This window comes from Podarcis liolepis (genome assembly GCF_965112155.1).
Source record: "Podarcis liolepis genome assembly, chromosome: 5".
NCBI lineage: Eukaryota > Metazoa > Chordata > Lepidosauria > Squamata > Lacertidae > Podarcis > Podarcis liolepis.
The window spans coordinates 69,919,755-69,926,425 of record NC_139556.1 but is presented as its reverse complement, the minus strand read 5'-3'; positions in this window follow the sequence as shown (position 1 = coordinate 69,926,425).

Here is a 6,671-nt window from a genome sequence, read left to right as displayed (position 1 = left end):
TCTCCAAAATACTCTGAGCAATACATGGCAGCAGGTTCACTCTGCTCCTTCCAGATGCCTCTTCTGCAACTGTATGAACCTGTTTCCCTGTTTATGCATGGCTATGGGATTCTGTTCATTTCAGAGTTTATACAATTATATAATTTTAGATTGTATAAACTATTCATGTATATAATGTAAACCAGAATGGTCCTAGGAACCACTCCAACACATGCAGTTGGATCCAGATTAAGGAAACTACTAACTGATCCCATTGATTTCAACAGAGCTAAATTCATCTGACTTAATCTCAATCCAGTCCATGGCATCCATGAGGTATCCCTCTTAGTGGTTCCAGAGATAGTTGATGCTACTCGTACCGTCCAACACTTTGAAGCCAAAATCCAGGATGCTATTTTCCTAGGTGCCATCTTCCCAAATAATGGCTGCAGACCCCATGCAGCACGCTTTCTAGTGTTGCAGGGAATCCATATATAGAGGGTCCTGCTGCAGAGGGCCCTCTGTGGATCAGGATAACAGTCCATCAAAACATTCCCCATAGCATATTAAAGCAAAGCATTCTCCAGACATCATGAAACTCTACCCCAGAATTCTGCTTTTGGCTGGAAATGCCATTTTTGTTTATTTTCTACTAATTGATGAGAAGAGAAGTTCCTGAAATATATATTTGTTGGGAGCAAGGGGACCTTTGCTTTCTTTTATTGCCTTCCCACCAAAGTCAATCACTTTCCTTGCAATCATTTCATGCTGCAGATTGGGTTTTCATCAGTGCTGCATGCTTTCAAAGCAGTCTGTCAACTGTGATCAGACATGCTGTTTGCTGCAAAGCACAAAACTCAACCTGATGCCTTCAGACCCGGGCAAGCAGTCAGCAGGAAGTTCCAGCTGAGGTTCACAGTTCCAAAGTCTGCAACCTCCTAATATTTTCAAGGTTTCATGTGCTTTGCACAGGTCAACACATGGTCTGTTTCTTCTAAAAGTTCACCAACAGTTTAACAACATCTTATGCTCTGAGGGAGGGAGGGGATTTTTTTTAAAAAAATATATTAGGGGGAGATGCTCCTTTACCTACTGCAATACAATTTTATGCAGTATGTATATATTTGACTTTAAAATCATCATTAAAGATTTACTAAATTGTCAGCTGGTCTTTCGAAGTGTGCATTCTTCCTTGCCCTCCCTTTCTTTCCCCCTCTATCTGAAAAAGATCAGCATGCACTGATTTTTATTTTTAGACATAGGTAGTGCTTTTTTTCCCTGGGGGTACACATACCCCTAAACATTTTGTGAGTCTACGTTTGGCCTTGTTGAGGGGCAGTATTTCAATATGAGTAGGAAAATGAGAGTACCCCTAAACATTATTTTTAGGAGAAAAAAATCTGGACATAGGATTTGCAGATATAGAAGCTCACAGTGTTTGAGAATTATATTGCCACTTTGGATACAATCCTATCACTGGCTGAAGGTTGCTCCAATGGCAGAAAAAGAGGCTGGCTGAAGAAGCTACACCAACACAGTTTAGCGTACTTGGTCTCCCAGTACATTAGCAGACAGTTCCACCCACATAGATATTGGCAAGAATCTACTTGCAGTGCAACGGAAATCTGGGACATGTTAGGGAAGGGCATGGATCCATAGATAAGAAGCCATCTCATTCCTCCAATGCCCTCTCCCATCCAAAGAACCAAACTATATACAGTACCTCTCCTGGGGCTGGCGTAGTTATTCCCATTCCATGGGAGTCAATGCAGTAGAGGCTGCTATACTAGGGCAAATGGAATACTGCCTTACCAATTTCTGTCTGTCCTCATTCAGCCCACACCTGCCTGCCTTCCTACTTACAACCCATCCTGGGCTACTGCTATGCAATTAGAGAAATGAAAGCAGGAACTGGCAAGGGGAGGTGTTGCCTCAGATACTATCTGAATTATGGCATTTTGGTGTGGAAAGTATGTATGTGCACATATCTGCAAGATATACTTAAGCGTCACCTTGTCTTCGCACAATCGGCTGGGTGGCTGATGCTATTAAATTCATTTGGGAATGTTAAAAATTCAAAGACTTTAATGCAACAAGAAGTCTTCCAGCTGCAAACCAATGGCAAACTGTTCTGTTCTTCACTAAAGGCTAGTAAAACACACAGTAAATTTTCATTTACTACCAGAAGTGTCTTCTCTCAAAAGTTTGCTTCAAGTGAAAGTATTTGTTCTTGACTGCCAGCTTATAAAAGGCTTGTGGTTAATCGCCTTGTAGTTTACCAATGGACTGATTAACTCATAAAAACTAAAGATTAAAATGGGACCCTGAAATTACTTGAGAACAGGTTGTGTTGGACATGAGATGCTGCTGCTTTATTGAAGCTAAGTGGGTAGGTTTGGTCAGGTTAGCAATCTGGATGAGAAACCACTGGGAGTTCTATGCAAGGGCAGAGTATACCTATAATAACTACGCAGGCAACATCTTAACTGCAGAAGCATTTTAAGGCTATTCAACAAAGTGATAATTTCTCCTTATTGAAAACTGCTTCATATCACTTTTTCCAGAAATAGGCTGTGAGCAGAATTAATTTGTAGAACTATGGTGCCATTTTATAATATATTGTCAGATAATTCCTTACATCCCAAATGCTCTCTTTGGTTTCAGTGTGTAAGAATAAACAAAGTTGTTAATACTCCGAATTATATCAGCTGTTAAAAGAAAGGTAAAAGCCAATATAACAAGACGTCAAGAAAGGCAACAAAGTTATGAACACTAACAGCTTTATTTAATGCTAATATATTATATAATTTAGAACATATACAATCATTTTCCTTGGTATAGTAATGATGTATTCATATAATAGAAATATACTGTTGTCAGGGGTTTAGGAGCAGAGGCACGGGCAAGGGAGGAAACAGAGAGCGAAGGGGAGGAGGCAGAAGAAAAGATGAGTGATGACGACGACCCGAGATCTCCTAGTCTTTCCAGTGAATCAGAGGATTCACAGAAAGGAGCACCAGTGGCCAGGGCAAGGGGGGAGTCTAGGGGGGCACCCCAGGAAGATAGAGCCAGAGGGGACTCAGGGGGGAGCAGCTGGAAATCGGGACCAGCGTCACCGCCAGGAAGCAGGGAAGAGGAAGGGAGCCAGGGGGGAAGCGCTGGCAGCTCACCACAGGAGGGAGGGCATGAGTCAGGAGTGGCCACACCTCCATCGGGGAGCGAAGAAACGGTTAAGAGGAAAGTGGAAGGTTGGGCGCGCGCGCCAAGTTCAAATGCAGAGGAAGGCGGCGCAGTAAGCAGCCCCGAAAGGGAACCAGGTCCTAAAGCCCGGCGCAAGGAGGCAGGAGGGTCCGGGTCAGCGTCAGAAGAATCCCGGAAGGAAGAAGCCCCGGGGGGTAGAGGGACCCAGAGGAGGACAGTCAGGCGGAAAAGGTGGAGCAAGGCTAGGATATTAAGTTGGTGCACACGGGGCGGAGACTCAGACGGAGCTTCGCCGACCTAGCTACTAGACGTAGAGTTGCGCGCAGCAGCGTGAGAATGGAAACTGTAATTCAATAAAGACTTTTACTTAATGATCGCTGGCTAGCGTGATCCTGTGTGAGCTAGGATCTTCAAGCAGCTCTGACAGTAAGCTCCGTCTCCCTCTTGTGGGCATCTACAGCCTCGAGGAGGGGAGAGAAACAGGTGCCTACTAGCGAGCTCACGAACGGCAGACGACATGACGGCTGAGCAGCAGATAGAGGAACTCAGAAACGCAGTGGCACAACTGAACGCCGAGGCTCTCGCATCCAGGAAGAGAGAGGAGGAGGCAGCCGCCGCCTGCAGGGATCTCCAGGTCAGGTTAGACGTGCTGACAAAGCAGACACCCCGGCAGGAGGGAATTGGGTTGGCGAGACGGACAGGCGGGCTGGTCTCTCACTTCGATGGGAACCTGCAACAGTATCCCAACTTTAGAGCCGACGTACTGTGCGCACTGCAACTGCTGCATAAAGACTTTAGAGATGAACAAGAGAGAGTGGGGTTCATCATGTCCCATTTGCATGGGGATGCGAAAGCATGGCTACGCAATTTATGGAGAGATAAGGATCCGGCGCTCCAGAATGCAGATGCCTTTATTAAAGCGATGGATGGGTGTTTTTTATCAAGTATTGACGTGGATCTTGCACGGAAGGAGGTGCATGGGCTGAGACAAGGGAGGGCCAGCGTCAGGCAGTATCATGCCCGCTTTTTCGCCTTGGTCAGTGCCCTGGAATGGGACAGAGATTCGGCTCCTGTAAGAGACCTCTTTTGGGAGGGGCTGCACAACTCGATTAAAGATGAGATCGCGAGGGGGGAGAGACCCCGAACCACCCAGGAGGTCGTTCAGAGGGCACTGGCAGTGGGGGTGAGGCTGGAAGGACGTCCGTGGAGCAGGGACGAAGGGCGTGGAGGGCGCGAACCAGCCGGGGGCCCCTCCTTCCTTCCCAGAGAAGCAGCGCGGGCGCAATCCACGCCTCCGCCAGGAGGAGGAGCCGAACCTATGGAGGTTGGAGGTGCAAGGGCTCAGTCAGCAACCAGAGCCCTAGCACCGGCAGCAGTGAAAGCGAAGCCTCCTAGAGGGAACAGGAAGTGTTACGTCTGTGAGGAGCCAGGGCATATGGCAAAAGAGTGTCCCCAGAGGCCCCACAAGCTCACTGCAGCCTCAGCAATGGTGACTGCAGCAACGCAGCAAGGAGGACCACAGCAGGGAAACGACGCTGTCTGGCTGGAGGAAGAGGCACTGGGGCCCAGCCAGACGTGTTAGTGACGCAGTCCCCAGAGGTTTTACAGCCCGTGAACCCCCTCCCGCCCAAACCAGTAGTGAGGCTCACAGCATCTCTCCAGCTGCCCAATGGAATCACCATGGACGTGCCAATCACCATTGACTCAGGCAGCAATGCGGACTTTATAGGGCAGGACTTTGTCGACAGGCACGCTGTGCAGTTACTGCCGGCCACACTGCCCCTGCAGGTTGTCACGGTGGATGGCAGGGAGCTGCTCGGGGGGCAAGTGGTGAAGCAGACGCCACCAATGGTGATGCGACTTGGGAATCACAGAGAAATCATCAGCTTCAACGTCACTCAACTATCTGACACGCCCATTGTATTGGGCATGAGTTGGCTGGACAAGCACAGCCCAACGATGGCTTGGTACCAGAGGCAGCTGACCTTCGGCTCTTCCTTTTGTGCTGAACACTGCATCGTGCCCAGGCAGGAAGGAGAGGAAGAGGAGTCACAGCTGCTGCTAGGCACGCTGCAAGCGATTCCCCACAAGTACGCTGAATTTTTGGAAGTTTTCTGCGAGAAGGAGGCAGACAGGCTACCCCCTCACAGACCATATGACTGCAAAATTGACCTGCTGCCGGGGGCGGCGCTGCCTAAAGGGAAACTGTATTCCATGTCAGAGGACGAACTGCAAGAACTCAAGGAGTTCATTGATCATAATTTGCAGCGCGGCTTCATCCGGGAGTCCAGGGCAGTGGGGGGCAGTCCCGTATTCTTTGTTAAGAAGCGGGACACGCCCCAAAAGAGACTCGTAGTGGATTACAGGATTTTGAACAGTGTGACTAGGCCATCGGACTTCCCCATGCCCCGAATTGACGACCTCCTCGCAAAGGTACGGAAGGGCAGAGTGTTCACCAAGTTGGACCTGCGGGGGGCGTACAACCTCATTCGCATGCGGGAGGGTGATGAGTGGAAGACAGCCATGTTCACGCCACTGGGGACCTACGAATATAGAGTTATGCCTTTTGGATTGCAAAATGGCTCCCACGTTTTTCAAGCATTTATGCATCACGTGTTGGCGGGACTTCTCTACAAGACGTGCGTCTGTTTCTTAGATGACATCCTGATCTTTTCGGAGTCGCAGCAGGAGCATGACAAACACGTCAAGGAAGTGCTGAGCAGGCTAAAGCAACATAGGCTCTACGCCAAGCTGGAGAAGTGCCAATTTGACGTGCCGGAGGTGGGTTTTCTGGGCTACAAGCTGTCTGACAAGGGGCTCGCCATGGACAGCGCCAAGGTTCGAGCGGTGTTGGATTGGAAGAGCCCGCGCAACCGGAAGGAGGTCCAACGGTTTGTCGGCTTTGCGAACTTCTATCGCAAGTTTATCAAGGGCTTCGCGATGCAGACGGCGGCCATCACTGACACGCTTAGCTCCAAGAAAAAGAAGTTCATTTGGACAGAGCAGGCGGAGCAGTCCTTTCAGGCACTCAAGCGTCTCTTCGCGTCGGAAGAGCAGCTGCTTCATGTCAACCCCAGCAAGCCGATGAGGGTGGAGACAGACGCCTCGGACAGAGCCGTGGGGGCGGTCCTGCTGCAGAAAGACCCGCAGGGGGTGTGGCGACCGGGAGCGTTTTACTCCAGGAAGCTCAGCAAGTCCGAGCAGAACTACACCATATGGGACAGGGAGTTGCTGGCCATTCACGCAGCGTTCAAGGCGTGGAGGCACTTTCTGATCGGCGCCAAGCACACGGTGCAGGTTTGCACGGACCACAAGAATCTAGAGCACTGGCGCACGGCACAGTTCCTGAACCAGAGGCAGATACGTTGGGCTGAGTTCTTTGCGAACTTCGACTTCCGAATAGAGTATGTCCCAGGGGACACCAACATCATGGCAGACGCTCTCTCCCGTAAGCCACAGTATCTGGAGGACGCAACACCAGCGGCCGCCAT